The following is a 24,029-nucleotide window of genomic DNA, read 5'->3' on the forward strand; positions in this document are numbered from 1 at the left end:
TTCAGGAGTCTCCAGATAGATAAAACTGTGACAATTACTTTGGAATAGGGATTTTAGGCACCCAAAATCCATTCATACTCCTCCATTGTCTGCTAGGCTGTTGGTTTCTGCAGCTTCAGTTATTGTGAGGCTACCAATTTTCAAGGTCACTGAAGAGCTAGAGGGAATGGGAATAGAACAAGTTGAAATGTCATAAAAATCATTGTTCTTACCAACATTCAGCCACTTTTCTTGAATAAACACTTCTTGGAGTGTTGCAGACTTTTGGTTAATTTTCCATTGTTCTGAAAAAATTAACAATGTTGCCACTGTTCTGGTGCTTTTGTAAAAGATCCAGTTTTCAGTTTTTACTTCATTATCCCAGAAGTGTTTCTTTAGTAAGGGCAATTTGTGTTCCTAAATTCAAATAAAGTACTCTTAACTTTTTTCAAGATTTTAAATCTTTATTTATTTTTGAGAGAGAGAGAGAGCGCATGAGTGGGGAATGGGCAGAGATAGAAGGAGACAAATAATCTGAAGCAGGCTCTGTGCTGTCAATACAAAGCCCAATGTGGAGCTTGATCCCACAAACCATGAGATCACGACCAAAGCCAAAGTCAGGTGCTCAACCAACTGGGCCACCTGGTTGTCTCACAAATAAAGTACTCTTAAAATGTCATGGTGGGGTGAAGAAAATCACAGACTTGGAACTTAAACACACTGTAGATCAAGTCCTGGCTCAGTTATTGAGTGGTTGTGTAACCTTGTAGAAATGACTTATCCTCTCTGCATTTCAATTTTCTTATTTATTCATTGAGGATGATAATAGTTGCTTCGTAGGATTGTTATAAGAATTAAATGAAATAATAAATATAAAGATTTTGGTACTTAGAAGTTATTCAATGCATGTTAAATTTGCCACACACCTTTTGTTTAACTGAAAATTCAGTGATTTCAATACAGTATGTTATTATGGCATGTATTAGATTTGCCCAATTTATTTGGTACAAAAAATATGTAATAATTTTATTAAGATGCTCAGCCAGTGGTTACCACCACATTAGCTGTCACCTTTTAGATACATACTCATTTGCAAGATTCCTTTAGGACTTGGTTGTTGCATGACAACTCCATTTTCATTTGTGCCTCCCAGAATCGGGTTGGCTTTACTAACAGTGTTAGTACATTGCTGACTTATTTTCAGCCTCTATCACCATTCTCCATAGATCCTTTTTAGGCCCACTAACATATGGCCAGTTATTTCCCTTATTTATTATTTATTTATTGTTAGATTTATATAGTGTTTTCTTCCCTAAAAACTTAAGGCACTTTACAGAGAACTTAAATACATGGCCCATTGAACATTACATATCTAAAATGAAATTTAAAATGGGGAAAGTAGGCAAGCAAGCAGGAATGGAAAATCTGAGGGATAATAGATGATCAAGTGAAAAGGAGGAAAGGCATGTTTGGCAGTTCTTTTTCTTCTTTTGAGATAACACCCTGAGAACTTATCCCTGGTGATTTTTTTAAACTTTTAATTTATTATTATTATTTTTTTAATTCAGGTCTTTGATCCAGTATCAAGAGGTCTGAAGGCATTTGCAGTTCAAAAAAGATAGATATGTTTTACCTGTACAGATTTGGCTGAACAGAAAGAACAACTAACTGTATTATTTTGCCCAAATGATAGATTTAAATGGCAAATAACATTGGTCTCAGAGTCAATTCCTTTCTTGATGGGGGGACATGCTAGTGAAGTGTGAACTGTTTGTAGGAAAACTGTATGTTGTATGGACAGGGTTATTGTATTCCATGTTTAATGATGGCAGATGGTGCTATAAGGAACAGTATGCTTCATAGGCTGTGAGTTACTAAGAACATCACATTGACATAAGTTATACTGAATTACAAATATTACTGGGAATGAAGTTGTAAAGAAGAATGATAATAATGTCTTTTTAGAGTCCTTCTGACTCTGGCATCCTGCAGTTAACACTTTGTTTACAAGCATAAGTAAAATGGGTTTGGTGTTTAGAGTACAGATCTAGTATTATACAGGATATTGAGGGATATGTATGAGTGGATATTAGCCTACTGCCTCATTCATCGACTTGCTGAGAAATCACCATTTGAAATCACCCACATGATATTGTTACATTTTTGTTTTAATGAGAGTGTTATACACACACACACACACACACACACACACACACACACTTCCCTTCTAATGCATTAAAAGGTGGCTTATGTGACCAGGATTTATTATTCACTTTTGTTATTTTTATTCCCACTAACATTTACCCCAGAAAGGCAAAAATCAACTCATAACTCACTAGCTTGTTAGCCAATTAGTAGAAGAATTATTTGGAATTATTTTTTTCTGTTTCCTGTTCCCATGAATGAAGACATGTTAACTTCGACTTTTTTTCATGATTCACAATGGTTGGGGGCTCCAGGGTTTTGCCAAATATTTCATTAAACTGCACCTTATCTGAGACTTTGTGTGTGTGAATTTCACTTAAAAGAGATGTGTCAAGAGACTATTCAGAAAAGGCAGACCAAATTCATTTTCAAAAACTAAACGCATTTTCTACAAGGCTTCTACTGTGACACAAGCCCTGGATAAGGATCTTTATCTAGATATTCTTGGATCCAGGCCTATTTCTGTTTACTCTCTGTTGGATCCTAGTACTTTATGATTGCTCTTTGTAACATTCTATGCCTTCAGGAAAAATAATTCAGGCCCTTAGAATTTGGTTACAACCCTAAAAAGAATCCTGCTCGGAAACAATTATGGTAGTTGTAATTCTGTTTCAAAGGTTTGGCTGTTCTCCTGAATTTTGGTTTTTATTCCTTTTTTTTCAACAACATTAAACCATGTCTTGGGTACTACTTTAATATTAGCCTGATATTTCTATAATATTTAATATAGTAGTCTTATTAAATATTTTGGTTAAGCCAATAGAGTTTATTTCCTTCCCTTTTGCAAATAGCATGTGACAAAATAACTTCATTTTTAGAGATATGGCATACATGGTGCATGGTGCAGGGTAAAAACAGATTGTTTTAATATTTGTGAGGAGCAACTATTTTGTAATAATTAATTACTCTCTCATATCTTTGAAAAGTATACTGATGTGGTCTCAGTTCCAAGTGAAAAACAAAATTAGAGAGTTCTTCAAATTTCATTTGTAAACTATAAGGATATAATGAACCAATATTACTAATTATTTTAGAGAGCGTTTTTACTTAACATTTTTTGCCAGTCCAAAGAAATTTGGACTTTCTCATCATTGATTTGAAAGTGAGTAACAATATCCTCAGAATAATTTTGTCCTGTTTTTTAGAGCTTTTTCCTTTCCCTGATTGATTTCATGTTAATCTGGCCTAATTATTTTCAGGTGCATGATTTCAGACTTTGTTGAAAGGTTGAAGGGCTGTCAGTGAGTTAGCTGTAACATTCAAAGCTAGGACGACAATAACCTGTATTTTTTTTTTCTGTTTAATTATTGTCTCACATCCTGGAGTCAGATAATATGGTGCCTAGGCAAACATTTTGCTATGTGATCTATAAAAATCAATCAAAGTTTGGAATAAAGTTTTAAGATACCAACCTTCTAGACTATGGAGATAAATTCACTGATTGTGGAGACAAGGGCACTGTCTTTGCCCTTTCTCTCAAAGCAAGTTACCAGCCTCAAACACAGACTGCTATTTGAGAAAAGCATGCATGTAATAATGGGGAATGCCTCCAGGTTTGGTAAATGGCAATTTATCCCTGCTGATATATCCCTGCTCCATCAGTCCAATTAAAAAAAATGAATTATATGCATATATTTCTTATCAACCTATCCACAGTTATTCTGTCTTCTGGCTCATTGAAAAAAAAGGATTGTAATAATTGCCACATGGACATTAAGTTTAAAATGACATCAGACTGAGAAAGATTTTTTTTCTTTTTTTCCTTTTTTTATTTAAAAATTTACTTTAATTCCAGTTATTTAGCATTACAGTGTTATATTTAGTTACAGGTGTATAATATAGTAATTCAACAGTTCCACATATCACTCAGTGCTCATCACAAGTGCACTCCTTGATTCCCTTCAATGATTTAACCCATCTACCCATCAGTTTGTTCTCTATAATTAAGAGTATCTTTCTTAATTTGTCTCTCTCATTCTTTTCTCCCATTGCTCATTTGTTTGTTTTCTTAAATTTCACATATGAGTGAAAGCATATATAATTTCTTCTTTATCCATTCATCAATCCATCATATTTGGCCAGCTTCCATAACTTGGCTATTGTAAATAATGCTGCCATAAATGTAAGAATGTATGTATCCCTTTCAATTAGTGTTTTTGTATCCTCTGGGTAAATACTCAGTAATGTGATTGCTGGATCATAGGGTAGATCTACTCTCAACTTTTTGGGGAAACTTCATACTGCTTTTTACAGTAGTTGTACCAGTTTGCATTCTCACCAATAGTGCAAGAGAGGTCTTTTTTCTCCACATCCTTGCCAACATTTGTTTCTTGTGTTGGTGAATTTAGCCATACTAACATGTGTGTAGTGATATCTCATTACAGTTTTGATTTGCATTTCCCTAACACTGAATGATGTTGAGCATCTTTTCATATGTCTGTGGGCCATCTGGATGTCTTCTGAGAAATGTCTGTTCATGTCTTCTGCCAATTTTTTAATTGGATTATTTGTTTTTTGAGTGTTAAATTGTATAAGTTTTTTATATAATTTGGATACTAATCCTTTATTGGATATGTCATTAGCAAATACATTCTCCCATTCATTAGGTTGCCTTTTAGTTTTGTTGATTGTTTCCTTTGCTGTGCAGAAGCTTTTTATTTTGATGTAGTATGAATATTTTATTTCTGCTTTTGTTTTCCTTGCCTCAGCAGATATATCTAGAAAAAAGTTGCCTTGGCCAATATCAAAGAGGTTACTACCTATGTTCTCTTCTAGGATTTTATGGTGTCAGGTCTCACATTTGATCCATTTTGAGTTTATTTTTGTTTATGGTGTAATAAAGTGCTACAGTTTCTTTCTTTTGCATGTTGCTGTCCAGTTTTCTGAAAGCCGTTTGTTGAAGACTGTCCCTTTTCCATTGGATATTATTTCTTGTTTTGTCAAAAATTAACTGACCGTGTAGTAGTGGGTTCATTTCTTGGGTTTATAGTTTGTTCTATTGATCTATGTGTCTATTTTCATGCCAGTACCATAATGTTTTGATTACTACAGCTTTGTAATATAACGAAGTGCAGAATTGTGATGTCTCCAGCATTGCTTTTCTCTTTTAAGATTGCTTTGCTATTCTGGGTCTTTTGTGTTTCCATACAAATTTTAAAATTGTTTTAGTTCTGTGAAAAATGCTCTAGGTATTTTGATAGGGATTGCATTAAATGTGTAGATTGCTTTGGGTAGTATAGACATTTTAACATTTAACAAGAACAATAATTGTTCTTCCAATCTATGAACACAGAATGTCTTTCCATTTCTTTACATCATCTTCAATTTCCTTTATCACTGCTTTATAGTTTTCAGAATACAGGTCTTTCACCTCTTTGGTTAGTTTTATTCCTTGGTATCTTATTATTTTTTGTGAAATTGTAAATAGGATTATTTTCTTAATTTTCTGCTACTGCAGTATTAGTAAATAGAAATGCAACAGATTTCTATACATTGATTTTTTATTCTGTGACTAAATTTGTATATAAGTCCTAGCAGTTTTTTGGTGGAATCTTTTAGGTTTTCTATATAGAGTAGCATGTCATCTGCAAACAGCAAAAGTTTTACTTTTTTATTTTTGATTTTGGAAGCCTGCATTTCTTTTTTGTGGTCTGATTGCTGTTGCTATGACTTTCAGTACTATTTTGAATAAAAGTAGTGGGAGTGGATATCCTTGTTTTGTTCCTGACCTTAGAGGAAAAGCGCTCAGTTTTTCCCCATTGAGTATGATGTTAGCTGTGGGTTTTTCATATATGGCTTTTATTATGTTGATGTATGTTCCCTCTAAACCTGCTTTATTGATGTTTTTTATCATCAATATATGTTGCACTAGGTCAAATGCTTTTTCTGCAACAGTTGAAATGATCATATAGTTCTTATCCTCACTCTCATTCATGTGATATATCACATTGATTGTGATATGTGATCTTCCAGAGTATGGGAGAGGAGGGCAAGAAAGAAGGAAGGAAGGAAGGAAGGAAGGAAGAAAAGAAAGAAGAAAAAACAGAAAGGAATAGAATAGATAGGGTGAGAGAAACGATGGGAGAAAAGAGGGAGGATAGGAAGAAATAAGAGAACACCCTTCTAAACATCCACTGTGCAAATATATGCATAGATATTAATAGAAAATTTTACTTAAATGATATCATGTTATATATGTTGTTGTAACCTTTTTCCATTGAGTAGTATGTTGTAGATATATTTATATGTCAACAAATAAAATCTAAATCAAAACTTTAATTGCTAAATAGGGCTGGATAAGCCATATCTGTGTCAGCTACAAACCTCACGTTCTATTCCCTAGTCCCTCTTATTCTCCTTCTATCCTCAAGACTTTTTTTCTATATTCCCTTTCTCCCTCTCTTTCTCCAATGAGATAGTACTCTCTAGGCTAAACCAGTTGTACCACGGCCAACATTGGTTTAATTCCTCACTGACATCAAGTGTGGGATGCTGGATACTACTGATTTCTGATATTAAGTAATGTTGAGACCTCATAAAAGAGAGAAAATTCAACTTTTTTGTCATTAAAACTTTAAAAGCTTTATTTTAACAAACTTTAGAAACTATTTTTTCTAGCTGTAAAAGACATTACAGCTTCCAGATAGGGAAAATTGTGGTGACATTGTGGTGTTTTTATTGGCTTATAAATAATTTATATATATATTGGTAATAAATAAAGTAAAACATGAATATGAACAAATAGTAGTCTTAAGCTTAAAACTTCACTTCAATTTCTGGAAAAGAGGGAAGAAATTTTCCTCCATGATTATTTTTGGCTTGATACATTAAATTAGGGTGATATAAACACAAGAGACCATGTAGGTAAATGCACATGAGTACATTGGACCTGGTGTTGGAAAAACAATAGAGAGCTCTGGAGATTGCAGAGAGCATCCTCTGCATCCTCACCAACACTTTTTTTTTTTTTTTTGTCTTTTTGATACTAACCATTCTAACTGGTGTCAGGTCATGTCTCATTGTCATTTTGATTTACATTTCCCTGATGCTTAGTGATGATGAACATCTTTTCATGTGTCTGTTTGCCATCTGTATGTCTTTAGAAAAATGTCTGTTCAGGTCTTCTGCCCATTTTTAAAATCAGATGGTTTGTACATTTGGTGTTGAGTTGTATGAGTTCTTTATATATTTTAGATATTAACCCCTTATCAGACATATCATTCGCATTTTCTCCCATTTAGTTGGTTGTCTTTTTGTCTTCTTGATGGTTTCTTTCACTGTGTGAAATCATTTAGTTTAACATAGTCTCATTTATTTTTGCTTTTGTTTTCCTTTCCTGAGGAAATAGATCCAAAAAAAATATTGTTAATACTGATGTCCCAGAGCTTACTGCTTATGTTTTCTTTTAGGAATTTATGTGTAAGGTCTTATATTTACGTCTTTAATCCATTTTGAGCTTACTTTTGTGTATGTTGTAAAAAGTGGTCCATTTCATTCTTTTGCATATAGCTGTCCAGTTTTCTCAACACTATTTATTGAAGAGACTGTTCTTTCCCCATTGCATATTCTTGCCACCTTTGTCATAGATTAATTGAGCATGTAAGTTTGAGTTTATTTCTGGGCTCTCTGTTCTGATGTCTATTTTATAGGATATTTTTCTAAAAATAAAATTACTAGGGCAATGGATCCAAACAGTTTTAAGTGTTTAGCACCATATGTTTAACTTTAAGAAAGGTTTTTACCAGTTTACATTCCCATTGTTGTGTCTGTTTTATCTTTTTGCCATCATTAGCTATTATCATAAAAGAATTATTTGTAAATATGATAAACGATAATGTTATTTTTGTTCTGTAGATAATCTTACCTTTTTTTGGCCTTCTGGGTTTCTTACAATGTCAAATCAATCCATCTTCTTCTGTATTATCTTTCACTGGTTTTATGCATAAACAGTGTTTTCTTATTCTCAGGTAAAATACATATTTGCTTATATTTTCTTACAGATTATATTTTCTTATAGTATTTTTATATATCACTTGATATTTAACTCCTTAAAGTTATTGGAAGCTTACTGTCCCTCAGCTATGCCGCATTGCATTTCTAAGGGAAGGAAAGGACAATGATTCTCATTCATGAGGCATATGGCACATGAAGACAAACATTATGTGACAATCAGTTGTATTACCTTTATATTACCAGCTTCTTATGCTGAAATGCTGAAAAGTTGTTAGAGTGATTAGAGTAACTGATGTCAGGGAGTGCTGGTCTGGGTTGGTGTTGTAGAGGAATTGAGTCTTGAGCAGAGTTTTGGTTTAGAGGAAGAAGTAATATGGTCAGATATATTCCATTCCTGGACAAGGTTCAGAGTATAATAATTTGTATATATACAAAAGCCTTTATCTCTCTCTCTCTCAGAGAGAGAGAGAGAGAGAGAGAGAAGTATGTGTGTATGTATGTGTTATGTTGACTATTTGAAGTCTCATATCTTCCTTTATTTTGTCCTTTCCTTAATGCCATAAAAGAGTCCTGGTACCTTGATACAGAATTTTAGAACATTAGAACTGAAAATTATCTCAGAGACCACTTTATGTTATTTAGATACAAAATTAAGTTTTGGATGATGAAATTATTTGTCTTAAATCACACAGTTGAAGTTTGCACTAGAATACAAATAAATCTATGACTCCTCATTTAGTGCTCTGTCCATTACAACAAATTGGTGAAAGGTTTCTTTTCTTAGATTGTAGATATTCATTATGAAGTAACATATTGAGTTCAAATATTTAAAGTGATCTGTTTTCATATTTTATCACATGCATTTATAATTGAAGACAGAAAGTATAAAATATGTACAAATATAAAAGATTTACTTTGTCTATAAGGAAACCATATAAGCATGATAAGCATGCTAACAAATTTTTTTCTCTTCCCTAAAGAATAATATCAAATTCTAATTAGTTTCATCATCATTTCTACTTTATTTGTTTAAGTGGCATAATTATTGTGACATATGGCTAGACTACATCTAAATTTTAAACTTTGTGATTTTCAAGCTTAATTATTTCTGCTATTTAATATTTTTTCAGTTATACTGAGACAATAAAGCGTCAGCTTTCAGACATACTCTAGAATTTGAATCCTTATTGTGCTGAGCTTTGGTAATTTTTTACTTTGCATTTTTGACATAAATCAATCATCGGAAATTTTTGATGCACAACTTGTATGTACCTACTCTAGTGCTGGAAACTCTTGGGAACATATTGGTACTTGCTATCCCATAATGAGGATCTAAGTTTTTATTGTAAGCATTAGCTTTGGATTTAATGTTATATATTGGTAAGGTAACCAAGATTCAATTTAGGATCACATCAGGAAACCTGAATGAAGGAAATTATAAGATTAGACATAATAATTACCATCATTATTACCAACAACTACACAAATTTGTTAAGTGTTTAATATGTGTTAGGGGCATAAGTAAGTGGGAAAAATTTGTGACCATAAGGAGCTTATGATCCATTTAGAAGAATAACACATTCATGAAAGAGTAAATAATAATGGCGACTGGCATATCATAGAAACAAATTTAATTGAAGATGTGTAATATCATAAATGCTGGACTTTAAAGGAATAATCAAATACACATGGGGTTAAGTTTGTGTTCAAGAAATGCAAACAATTATAAGAGAATATTATAAAAAATATATATGCCAAAAAAAAAAACTGGGTAATCTGGAAGAAGTGGAAAAATTCCTACATGTAAACTACCAAAACTGAAACAGTAAGAAGTTTTAACAGACCCACAAACAGCAAATAAATTGAATCAGTAATCCAAAATCTCCCAACAAACAAGTCCAGGGCCAGATGGCTTCTGAGGGGAATTCTACCAGACATTTAAAGAATTAATACCTATAACTGTTCCAAAAATAGAAATGAGAGGAAAACTTCCAAACTCATTATACAAGGACAATATTGCCTATATTACAAAATCAAACCCCAATAAAAAAGAGAATTACAGGCCAATATCCCTGATTCACATGGATGCAAATATTCTCAAGATACTAGCAAATAAAATCCAACTATACATTAACATAATTATTCGCAAACAAATAGGCTGCCAGGTGGTTCGATATTTGGAAATCCATCAATGTGATACACCACATTAATAAAAAAGGATAAGAACCATATCCACTCAATAGATGCAGGAAAAGCATTTGACAAAGTACAACATCCATGCTTGATAAAAATACTCAACAAAGCAGGGATAGAGGGACTATACCTCAACATCATAAAGGCCACATATGAAAGATGCACAGTTAATATCATCTTCAGTGGGGAAAAATAGAGCTTTTCCTCTATAGTAAGGAACAAGACAGGGATGTCAACTCTCACCATTACTATTTAACATAGTACTGGAAGTCTTGGCCTCAGCAATCAGACAACAAAAATAAATGAAAGACAACCAAATTGGCAAAAAAAAAAATCACTCTCACTATTTCAAGATGACATGCTACTCTATGTAGAAAATCTGAAAGACTCCACCAAAAAACTGCTAAAAGTAATACACGAGTTCAGAAAATTTTCAGAATACAAAATTTACACACAGAGAACTGTTGCATTTCTATATACAAATAATGAAGTAGCAGAACAAGAAATTAAGGTATAGAGTCCATTTACAATTACACCAAAAACCATAGGATACCCAGGAATAAACCTAATCAAAAAGGTAAAAGATCTATACTCTGAAAACTATAGAACACTTATGAAAGAAATTGAAGAGTACACCAAAAAACGGAAAAACATTCCACACTCTTGAATAGGAAGAAGAAAGATTGTTAAAATATCTTTATTACCCCAAACAATCTACACATTTAATGCAATCATTATCAAAATACCAACAACGTTTTTCACAGATCTAGAACAAACCCTAAAATTTGTGTGGAACCACAAAAGACCTCAAATAGCCAAAGCAATCTTGAAAAAGAAAAACAAAGCTGGAAGCATCATGATTCGAGATTTCAAGCCATATTACAAAGCTGTAGTCATCAAGACACTATGGCACTGGTACAAAAACAGACACATGGAACAAAGGAGCAGAATAGAAAACTCAGAAATGGACCAACAACTATATGGTCAACTCATCTTTGACAAAGCAGGAAAAAATGTCAATGTGAAAAGGTGTTGGGAAAATGGTGTTGGGAAAACTGGATAGCATTATGCAAAAGAATGAAACTGGACCACTTTCTTACACCATACAGAAAAATAAACTCAAAATGGATGAAAGACTTAAATGTGAGACAAGAAGCCATCAAAATCCCAGAGGAGAACACAGACAACAATGTCTGTGACCTTGGCTATAGTAACTTCTTACTAGACATTTCACCAAAGAAAAGGAAAATTAAAGCAAACATAAACTGTTGTGAGTTCATCAAGATTAAAAGCTTCTGCACAGTGAAGGAAACAGTCAAGAAAACTAAAAGTCATCCTACAGAATGGGAGAAGATATTTGCAAATGAAATATGTGATAAGTGGTAAGTATCCAAAATCTATAAAGAACTTATCAAACTCAACACCCAAAAAACAACCCAGTTAAGAAATGGGCAGAAGACTTTAACAGACATTTTTCCAAAGAAGACATCCAGTTGGCTAACAGACAGATGAAAAGGTCCCCAACATCACTCATCTTCAGGGAAATACAAATCAAAACTACAATGAGATACCATCTCACACCTGTCAGATGGCTAAAATTAATAACACAGGAAACAACAGATGTTGACAAGGATATAGAGACAGGGTACCCTCTCACACTGTTGGCAGAAATGTAAACTGGTGCAGCCCATATTGAAAACAGTATGGAGGTTCTTCAGAATGTTAAAAATAGAACTACCCTGTGATTCAGAAATTGGATTACTAGGTATTTACCCAAAGGATACAAACATAATGATTTGAAGAAGTATATGCACCCCAATGTGTTCAACAGCATCATCAACAATAGCCAAACTATGGAAAACACCCAAGTTTCCATTGACTGATTAATGGATAAAGAATACATACATATATATATATATATACATATATATATATATCTGTGTTCATATATATGTATATATATTTATATATTTCATATATATTTATATATAAATATATATATATATAAAGAATATATATATATATATATATATATATATATATATATTTTATTGAAAGCCTCCCATACCTTCTGCATGTTTAATGAGTTTGCTCTAGTCTTCAAATCGGTAGCTCTTATGTTAATTGCACAGAGGCTTTTGGATAACTCTTTTCCCAACAATTCACATCGAAGTAAATTTATTTACTTTTTATTTCAGCTGGTTGGGAGTATCAGTGGAGTAAGCTTTTTCCCCAGGATGGGGATATGCAGCACCTCCAGACAGAAAGCAGACATTCAGGGCTAGCTGGTTTAAAAAGAAGTATTTTTTTTCTAGATTTGTCTACATGGCAGTCAATTTGGGACCCAAATTATATGGGATTGAAAAGAAACTGATTTTACCTTGCTGAATTATTTGTGCGTGTCCTCTACTGATTGATCAAAAGGAAATGGGGGTTGTGGCATTGCTACATATACTCAATCTGCCTTCAGCCAGGGATGGAATGCCTGCTACAATGTGTGTTATATGCCTAGCAAAGGCTGCAGAATACTTTCTGCCTATTTTGATATACATAAAGAAATTGCTTTGTGTTGCTGGAGAATAGCTGACCCCATCATCCTAGTCACAATTTTATCCTTGAATAGTGGGGAGAAAATCTCCCTGCAGCAAATGTTCAGTTTATGCTGTTTTTTCTCACATCTAAAAGAAAAAAAAAGTTTATGAAATTATGATGTTATCTTCAGCTTAATATAAGGGTTTGTCCTTAATATCTTAATCAATAGTAAAAGTTAGAAGGGTCAGCTCATCTCTAAACTAAAGCTAGAATCAGCTGTCTACCACAGAAATGAAATCTGGTAAAGAAGGCTGCAGGCTCATCTAACAGCTCCAGGCCTGCATTTCAAATGCATGAGTTTAATAGTTGGCCTTCAGTATTTATCTATGACATCTTGACTAAGGGTCTTTAGAACTTGAATAGTTTATGTATAAATTCCTTTAAATCCTTGTTAGTGTTTCTATTTCAATCATTCTGCTCAAAACTGCGAGCAAGAGTTTGAACTATGTCCCCATAAGAGTCCAGAAATCAGTTTTTTGAGAATCACTATGGCATTTGTTAATTTATTCACATAATTAGGCATTCATTTAACAAATATTTTTGAGCACCTGTTGTATTCCAGGCACTGGGATAGATACTGGGATACAAATAGACTTGCAATCCAGGTTAATAAATGCTCTATGGGCCAACTTAATTTCCATGCAAAAATCAATTTTCTTTTTACTACTTTAAATTGACCTGAGAGATCCAAATTCAGGTGCTTTCCTCATTCTACACATATTTTTACTTTTCTTTATTTTGAGATATTTGTATTTGAGTTCAAATTCTGGTTCTGATATTTATCAGCTGTGCGATCTTGGGTACATCACTTAACCTTACCTATTTTCTTTATTTATTTTTCTTATCTGTAATACATGGATAATAGTAGTAATTTCCTCATCGGGTTGCTTCAAAGATTAAACAAGACGCTGTCTGGCATACAATTACAGCTTAGTAAACATTATGTTATACCAGTTCTTTTAGTTTGGAAGAAAATTTTTTTGTTTTTCTTCTATTGTTTATGCGTGAACAAGAACAATGAGCATACTGGCAAAAGGTGAATTCTTGTCTCCTTTCCTCTTTTTAAAAAATTTTTAATGTTTATTTTTGAGAGAGAGAGAGAGAGAGAGAGAGAGGAAGAGGGACAGAGAGAGAGAGAGATACAGACTCCAAAGCAGGCTCCAGGCTCTGAGCTGTCAGCCCAGAGCCCAACATGGGGCTGAAACCCATGAACCATGAGATCATGACCTGAGCTGAAGTCGGATGCTTAGTTGACTGAGCCACCCAGGCGCCCTTCTCCTTTCCTTTTAATAAGGTCAAAGATTTAATGTAAAACAGCATTGAAGCTATTTAACCATTCTGTTTACTTTAAAATAAATAAGCCTATGTTATCCAGCTTGATGACAGAACCACTCAGATTTGATTAGAAGTTTAGTATTGATGTGTTTACTCTTGGTATTGAAGCCAATTTTATCATTATTTCTATTTCAAAATCAGGTGGCTTGACCAATTTACCTAATTTCCATCACTGCACAACCTACATGTACCCAATAAGCCCTGAGAGGCACATGAGTAATATGTTCTGTGAAAGTGAGAGTTACTAGAATTGTGAAAACAATTCCTCTTTCCTTTTTTCTCCCCATATAAAAAAGGTTTTCCTTTAAGAAGATATTTTTGTGAGCCATGTTATCTAGTGGTAAAAAAAGAGAATATTGTTAGCTTATTCTAAATTAAGATATAAGACATTTTCAATTATTTCATATAGAAGCAATGACTTTTGGCCTATGAGAACATAATCATCAGGGTAGCAATCTTCCCACTCCTTCTAAACTGTGTCATATGTATTCCCTCAAGCCACGCAGTTAAGTATTGGAGAGTAATAGGTGTCTCAAATGAAGTTAGTAGTTTTATGTGAATGAATGTCATCTACAAGGTAATTTCCCCTAAAAATCAACATGTCCTCAGAGCTGACTTTGATGTCTTATGGTATTAATGAGCTCCCTAAATGTAACATGGGTAACAAAAATTATGATGTTTTTCTTTCTGCAAATTTTATCATAAAGTTCGGCAATCATTCATGTACAAGGTTCAATGTAATATTCTTTGGTTCAGTCAAGATCGTTATTATGATATAGCTGATTTTAGGTACATGTTAACACATATGCAAACCTTTTATTCTGTATATTCAGAAACTGGCCTACTTTAAGATAGGCATGCCTTATCTGCAAATGAAGCCAAAGACCTTATCCTAACATGACAAAATATCAAGGACTATTTAAAGCTTTCAGCACAGTTGGTTCTAACTTCAAATAAGCAAGCTGAACAAACCTTTACTTAAAGAGAAAATTATCTGCTACTCTTGGTTTCTCTAACTAATTTGGGAAAATTTCTCAAATCTTAATTATCTCAGGTGTCATTGAATGTGTTGTACACCATTCCTGATAACCTTGACTTTGCATCATTAATAGGCAGCTTTAACAAATGTTGACATTCAAGTTGTTATTGGCTTAATAATTCTCTATATTTCATCAGGACTCTTGAAGAATAGGCCAATTTCCACCTAGGGGTTGTGGGAAGTGACTGTAGACATGAATCCTCACTTTTGAAATTGATGGCTCTAATCTCTTTTTTTCCTGCTTCTCACATATTTACCTTTTGGGGGGTATATTTAAGTTCTATTCTCAGAAAATTTCAGTTACTCAATACACTTTTATCAACTATGGTCATCATGGTTTACATTAGATCATCAGATGTTATTCATCTTATAGCTGAAAGTTTATACCCTTTTACCAAATTCTCCTTATTCCTTCCACCCTCAGTTCCTGATAACCAATATCTTAAAAAATAATTCTAATCTCTTTGAACTCACCTATGTCACAGAGCTGTTTTGTGAATTAACATGGGAATGCCCATATAAAGGACCTAGAATGGTGCCTGTCATATAAGGGATATTCAGTAATTAGTAGGTATCATCATCATCATCATCCCTTCAAATTGGCCTCAGACAAAATACTTAGCACTGATTCTATCACATTAAAGATGATACCAGATATTTTTCCTTCCTGGAGAATTGGAGAAGGCTGTGATCAGCATGCAGAGTTGATAAAAATCTTCACCAGTGGGTATATCATGGAAGAAGTACTATGGAACCACCCATTTCCTGGGACTACCATCACAAGGTAATGAGGCACAGAAATCCAGAGACCAACTTCAAATACTTTGGAAAGTATCAGTCTCTTGAAACACATTGAGGAGCTCAGCTACCTGGTTAGAATTTACTGTTACCAGTAAAAAGCTGGCTACTATAAACTTGCTTGTCCTGTGATAAGCAGAATTTAAAATTCCAGAAGCAGTGTTGTATAAAATAAATGACTTATATAGAATTGTGTGACTACAGGTTGAGTACATCAACTCAATCATGTTTTTCACTCATTATTAATTTTAAGCTCTTGAAGCATTTTGTTTTGTCACTTGTAAAATTGTGACTCAAACAAAAAATAAAGAAAAATGAAATCAAAGCTCCTACTAATCCATAAAATATTACAAGCAGTAGTGATGGCTCACAGTATTTAATAATCCATCATTGTACCCTATTCATCAGTCCTAGAACTGTCATGCCTAAAAGGTTTATATTAGAACACAAATGTGGTTGATCATTCACACCAGTGTGTTAAGGTACTGTTGGGGCTGCAGTACTTGGGAAACACACTTAAATGGGACTTTCTATTTGTACTTAAGTGGTAAGACATCTTCAGTAGGGCTTTCAGTGAGGCTATGGCTGTTGAGAAAAATAATACAAACCTGTGTGTGTGGGGGGGGAGATTTTAAATGAAAAAATATCAAAAGGTTAATATTGATCATGTAAGATACCTCCAATGGCTAGAGCAGTATCTTATTAACTGATTCATTTTACATTGTATTCCTAGAACTGAGCACAGTGCTCAGTCCATAGCTAATATGCATCAAACTGAATTGTATAAAATACTTGACTGATACACTCAATATTTCTTTTTTCCCAAGGTTGTGGAGCAGGGAGATGGACAGGAGATCTCTGTCTACTAACATCTTTGGAATAATCATTTACTTACTAGCTTTCAGTGCCATGGGAGGGATGAACACTGCAGCACTTTTCGCATGTCATGTCCTCTGCCAATTTCTTGGAGGTCTTAAAATTCCCAACTCTGAACTATGGGGAAAAGAAAAATAAGCTAAAAGTTCAGATATGAGCTCTTCAATCCACATTTTATAGATGAAATATTTAGTGTTTTAAATTAAACATGCCTAAAACTCTTATTCCAGTGAGGCTTTTGCAACCATCCTGCTTACTGAGCTCTAACCTTGGAACAGAATCTGCATATGAATCAAGGTCAGCATGTTGGAGTTTCTCTAAGTAAAGTCTAAATTGAAAATCTCAACCTGGAGAAAACAGCACAGGCTTGGGTAGAGGGTGGGAGTAGATAAAACTGGGGGATGACATTTAGGGGATTAATGCAAAATATGTATGATATTTGGAATTTAAAAACTGTTGCTCCTTCTATCCTGCTTGGTATTTTTTTATTCAAATTAAGCCATTGGAAATGGAAGACAAAAATCATTTCTAGAGGCTGCTGAACAATGTGAATCAAAATTTAGTCTGTGTTGATAGACATATAACGTCCATTTTATTTATTTCTTTATTTATTTCTTTATTTATTTTTTCAATATATGAAGTTTATTGTCAAATTGGTTTCCATACAACACCCAGTCCTCATCCCAAAAAATGCCCTCCTTAATACCCATCACCCACCCTCCCCTCCCTCCCACCCCCCCATAAACCCTCAGTTTGTTCTCAGTTTTTAAGAGTCTCTTATGCTTTGGCTCTCTCCCACTCTAACCTCTTTTTTTTTTTCCTTCCCCTCCCCCATGGGTTTCTGTTAAGTTTCTCAGGATCCACATAAGAGTGAAACCATATGCTATCTGTCTTTCTCTGTATGGCTTATTTCACTTAGCATAACACTCTCCAGTTCCATCCACGTGGCTACCAAGGGCCATATTTCATTCTTTCTCATTGCCATGTAGTACTCCATTGTGTATATAAACCACAATTTCTTTATCCATTCATCAGTTGATGGACATTTCGGCTCTTTCCACAACTTGGCTATTGTTGAGAGTGCTGCTATAAACATTGGGGTACAAGTGCCCCTATGCATCAGGACTCCTGTATTCCTTGGGTAAATTCCTAGCAGTGCTATTGCTGGGTCATAGGGTAGGTCTATTTTTAATTTTCTGAGGAACCTCCACACTGTTTTCCAGAGTGGCTGCACCAGTTTGTATTCCCACCAAGCGTGCAAGAGGGTTCCCATTTCTCCACATCCTCTCCAGCATCTATAGTCTCCTGATTTGTTCATTTTGGCCACTCTGACTGGCGTGAGGTGATATCTGAGTGTGGTTTTGATTTGTATTTCCCTGATGAGGAGCGACGTTGAGCGTCTTTTCATGTGCCTGTTGGCCATCCGGATGTCTTCTTTACAGAAGTGTCTATTCATGTTTTCTGCCCATTTCTTCACTGGGTTATTTGTTTTTCGGGTGTGGAGTTTGGTGAGCTCTTTATAGATTTTGGATACTAGCCCTTTGTCCGATATGTCATTTGCAAATATCTTTTCCCATTCCGTTGGTTGCCTTTTAGTTTTGTTGGTTGTTTCCTTTGCTGTGCAGAAGCTTTTTATCTTCATAAAGTCCCAGTAATTCATTTTTGCTTTTAATTCCCTTGCCTTTGGGGATGTGTCGAGTAAGAGATTGCTATGGCTGAGGTCAGAGAGGTCTTTTCCTGCTTTCTCCTCTAGGGTTTTGATGGAACTGGAGAGTGTGATGCTAAGTGAAATAAGCCATACAGAGAAAGACAGATACCATATGTTTTCACTCTTATGTGGATCCTGAGAAACTTAACAGAAACCCATGGGGGAGGGGAAGGAAAAAAAAAGAAGTTAGAGTGGGAGAGAGCCAAAGCATAGGAGACTGTTAAAAACTGAGAACAAACTGAGGGTTGATGGGGGGTGGGAGGGAGGGGAGGGTGGGTGATGGGTATTGAGGAGGGCACCTTTTGGGATGAGCACTGGGTTTTGTATGGAAACCAATTTGACAATAAATTTCATATATTGAAAAAAAAACCCAACTTGTGGTTTTAATAGATCTGCTTTACAGTTTTTTTTAGATTCTATATTGTTTATTTCTGCTCTGATCTTTATAATTCCTCTTCCTCTGCTGGGTTTGGGGTGTCTTTGCTGTTCTTTCTATTTCCTTTAGGTGTGCTGTTAGGTTTTGTATTTGGGATTTTTCTTGTTTCTTGAGATAAGCCTGGATTGCAATGTTTTTTCCTCTCAGGACTGCCTTTGCTGCATCCCAAAGCGTTTGGATTCTTGTCTTTTCATTTTCATTTGTTTCCATATATTTTTAAATTTCTTCTCTAATTGTCTGGTTGACCCATTCATTCTTTAGTAGGGTTTTCTTTAACCTCCATGCTTTTGGAGGTTGTCCAGAATTTTTCTGTGGTTGATTTCAAGCTTCATACCATTGTGGTCTGAAAGTGTTCATGGTATGATCTCAATTTTTTTTGTACTTATGAAGGGCTGTTTTGTGACACAATATGTGATCCATCATGGAGAATGTTCTATGTGCATTCGAGAAGAAAGTATATTCTGTTGCTTGGGTTGCAGAGTTCTAAATATATCTGTCAAGTCCATCTGATCCAATGTATCATTCAGGGCCCTTGTTTCTTTATTGATCCTTTGTCTAGATGATCTATCCATTGCAGTAAGTGGGGTATTAAAATCCCCTGCAATTACCACATTCTTATCAATAAGGTTGCTTATGTTTGTGATTAATTGTTTTATATATTTGGGGGCTCCCGTATTCGGTGCATAGACATTTATAATTGTTAGCTCTTCCTGATGGATACACCCTGTAATTATTATATAATGCCCTTCTTCATCTCCTGTTACAGCCTTTAATTTAAAGTCTAGTTTGTCTGATATAAGTATGGCTACTCCAGCTTTCTTTTGGCTTCCAGTAGCATGATAAATAGTTCTCTAATCCCTCACTTTCAATCTGAAGGTGTCCTCAGGTCTAAAATGATTCTCTTGTAGACAGCAAATAGATGGGTCTTGTTTTTTTTATCCATTCTGATACCCTATGTCTTTTGGTTGATACATTTAGTCCATTTACATTCAGTGTTGTTATAGAAAGATATGGGCTTAGAGTCATTGTGATGTCTGTAGGTTTCATGCTTATAGTGATGTCTCTGGTACTTTGTGGTCCTTGTAACATTTCACTCACAGAATCCCCCTTAGGACCTCTTGTAGGACTGGTTTAGTGGTGATTAATTCCTTCAGTTTTTGTTTGTTAGGGAAGACCTTTGTCTCTCCTATTCTGAATGACAGACTTGCTGGATAAAGGATTTTCGGCTGCATATTTTTCCTGTTCATTACATTGAAGATTTCCTGCCATTCCTTTCTGGCCTGCCAAGTTTCAGTAGATAGGTCTGCCACTAGTCTTATGAGTCTCCCTTTATATGTTAGAGCCTGTTTATCCCTAGCTTCTTTCATAATTTTCTCTATATCCTTGTATTCTGCCAGTTTCACTATGATATGTCATGCAGAAGATCGACTCAAGTTACCTCTGAAGGGAGTTCTCTGTGCCTCTTGGATTTCAATGCCTTTTTTCCTTCCCCAGACCAGGGAAGTTCTCAGCTATGATTTGTTCAAGTACATCTTCAGCCCCTTTCTCTCTCTCTTCCTCTTCTGGAATTCCTATGATATGGATATTGTCCCGTTTGATTGCATCCCTTCATTTTCTAATTCTCCCCTCATACTCCTGGATTCTTTTTTCTCTCTTTTTCTCAGCTTCCTCTTTTTCCATAATAATTTTACCTTCTAATTCACCTATCTCTCCTCTGCCTCTGCAATCTGTGCTATGGCCACCTCCATTTTTTTTTACATCTTATTTATAGCATTTTTTAGCTTCTCATGGCTATTTCTTAGTCCCTTAATCTCTGTAGCGGTAGATTCTCTGCTATCCTCTATGTTTTTTTTAAGCCCAGTGACTAATAGCAATCCCTAAACACAATTGCTATGTAGAAAAATGTATGAGAACTTCTGTAGCAGTTTTTGTTTCTGTGACAACAGAAGAAATGATTTTAAACAAAATATTCTTGAACACATTGAATAGTTCAAAGTAAACAAATTAGTATATATTCTATTGATTATCAACTTAATGACAACTAATTTTATATTGGTCATGTTTGTATTCTGTTGAACAAAGTGAACTGAAACACACTCTTGGGCTATGATACTAAAGTCAATGACTATTGCCATCATTCAGCATTCAGCACAAAGCTCGACATATATTACATCCTAAATACTTACTGATTAGATAATGGGGTGTTTTGGATTCCTAACTCAGTGTACTCTAGCTGTATTTGAGAATTCCATGCATCTGTTCTTGTGTTTATATCTAAATTAAAAATTACTAGAAGCATTTTCAGGATCATCTTGATTTCTTCATAGCTCAATACAACCTCAGAAACTTAGTATCCATATTTGTTTGTGTGCTCTGATTCAAGCTGTGTGTGACTGCTGTATGACTGGCATGTCCCAGTGTAAAATGACAACTGTTCTATGTCCACTCTTTTGGTCATGCTGGCTTGTTTTACCAGATGCAAAGACTAAAACCCTTTAATTTTTTTGATGTTTATTTATTGTGTGAGAGAGAAAGTGTGTGCATGAGTAGGGGAGAGGGAGAAAGAGAATCCCAAGTAGGCTCTTGACACAGAGTTGAATCTCACAAACTGTGAGACCATGACCTGAGCTGAAATCAAGACTCAGATGCTTAACTAACTGAGCCACTAAACCACCCATAAAACTTCCCTTTAAAGTGAGGACTGGATACTAGTCCTTTGTCTGATATGTCATTTGCAAATACCTTTTACCATTCTGTTGGTTGCCTTTTAGTTTTGTTGGTTGTTTCCTTTGCAGTGCAGAAGTTTTTATCTTCATGAGGTCCCAATAGTGCATCTTTGCTTTTAATTCTCTTGCTTTTGGAGATGTGTCAAGTAAAAAATTGCTGCAGCTGAGGTCAGAGAGGTTTTTTCCTGCTTTCTTCTCTAAGGTTTTCATGGTTTCCTGTCTCACATTCAGGTCCTTTATCCATTTTGAGTTTATTTTTGTGAGTGGTGTAAGAAAGTGGTCTAGTTTCATTCTTCTGCATGTTGCTGTCCAGTTCTCCCAGCACCACTTTTTAAAGAGACAACCTTTTTTCCATTGGATATTCTTTCCTGCTTTGTCAAAGATTAGTTGGCCATAGTTTTGTGAGTCCAATTCTGGAGTCTCTACTCTATTCCATTGGTCTATGTGTCTGTTTTTGTGCCAATACCATGCTGTCTTGATGATTACAGCTTTGTAGTAGAGGCTAAAGTCTGGGATTGTGATGCCTCAGACAAAGGGCTAGTATTTAAAATCTATAAAGAACTCACCAAACTCTACACCTGGAAAATAAATAATCCAGTGAAGAAATGGGCAGAAAACATGAATAGACACTTCTGTAAGGAAGACATCCCGATGGCCAACAGGCACATGAAAAGATGCTCAATGTCGCTCCTCATCAGAGAAATATAAATCAAAACCACACTCAGATACCACCTCATGCCAGTCAGAGTGGCTACAATGAACAAATCAGGAGACTATAGATGCTGGAGAGGATGTGGAGAAATGGGAACCCTCTTGCATTGTTGGTGGGAATGCAAACTGGTACAGCTGCTCTGGGAAACAGTGTGGAGGTTCCTCAAAAAATTAAAAATAGATCTACCCCATGACCCAGCAATAGCACTGCTAGGAATTTACCCAAGGCATACAGGAGTGCTGATACATGGGGCACTTGTACCCCAATGTTTATAGCTGCACTTTCATCAATAGCCAAATTATGGAAAGAGCAAAAATGTCCATCAACTGATGAATGGATACAGAAATTGTGGTTTATATACACAATGGAATTCTACATGGCAATGAGAAAGAGTGAAATCTGGCCATTTGTAGCAACGTGGATGGAACTAGAGATTGTTATGCTAAGTGAAATAAGTTATGCAGAAACAGACAGATACCATATGTTTTCACTCTTATGTGGATCCTGATAAACTTAACAGGAGACCATGACGGAGGGGAAGGGGAAAAAAAGGTTAGAGATGGAGGGAGCCAAACCATAAGAGACTCTTAAAAACTGAGAACAAACTGACAGTTGATGGGGGGGGTTGGGAGGGAGGGGAGGATGGGTGATGGGTATTGAGGAGGTCACCTGTTGGGATGAGCACTGGGTGTTGTATGGAAACCAATTTGACAATATATTTCATATTAAAAAATAAGAACAGACAGGTCTTATGTATATATATATATATATATATATATATATATATATATATATAAGCTTATGTATATTATGCATAATATATTATACATATATTATATATTATGTGTATATATATATATATATATATATATATATATAAGCTTGTGGGAATTAAGTTAGACAATGGACATTAAATGAACTTTCCTCAAAAGAAAATAAAGGTACACTATAATGTAATTACTAATAATAGTTGAATTTGCCATATGAGTTTCATATGCATTACAAAACCAGATAAATTAATCTCCAGTGATGGAGATTCATGTGTTTATAAAACAAGCATCATGGCAGCATCGTTTAGGATATTTTGAGGTAGAATCTTTCCAGAACACCTGAAATAATATATCAGTAGTGGACATCTAATTTTCCTGTGAATGAAGCTTTTATTTGAGGAGGGGGTGCAGCATTTAAAGAGATCTGTAGGTATTTCTATGTTGTTTAAACATGGATTGCAGGTGAAGGGGTAGAGAGCTATGTGGCTGGAAAGATAGGTAAGATATTTTGTGATGGATAGGCTATTTGATGCTAACGAGTTTGAATTTTCATCCTGAAAAAAATAATAAGCTCCTAAAATTTAATCAAGACATAATCAAATTTGTGGGTTTTTTTAGAGAATTCCTTAAGAGAGTAACAAACAGTAAGTCAGTATGGGAGTGACTGTGGCTGTAGTATGGGGAGTAATTGGAGTGGGGGAAAGGAGA

General features: G+C 34.7%; 1 long non-coding RNA gene across 1 annotated transcript; it reads left to right on the forward strand.

Moving 5' to 3' along the window:
* Nucleotides 1-15,951: 15,951 nt before the first annotated feature.
* On the forward strand, nucleotides 15,952-17,564 carry LOC145714212 (uncharacterized). The gene is made up of 2 exons (XR_014136807.1): nucleotides 15,952-16,079; nucleotides 16,921-17,564. It is a non-coding gene; the product is annotated as an uncharacterized LOC145714212 (long non-coding RNA).
* Nucleotides 17,565-24,029: the final 6,465 nt, after the last annotated feature.

This window comes from Panthera onca, chromosome X, assembly GCF_046562875.1.
Source record: "Panthera onca isolate mPanOnc1 chromosome X, mPanOnc1 haplotype 2, whole genome shotgun sequence".
Classification (NCBI taxonomy): domain Eukaryota; kingdom Metazoa; phylum Chordata; class Mammalia; order Carnivora; family Felidae; genus Panthera; species Panthera onca.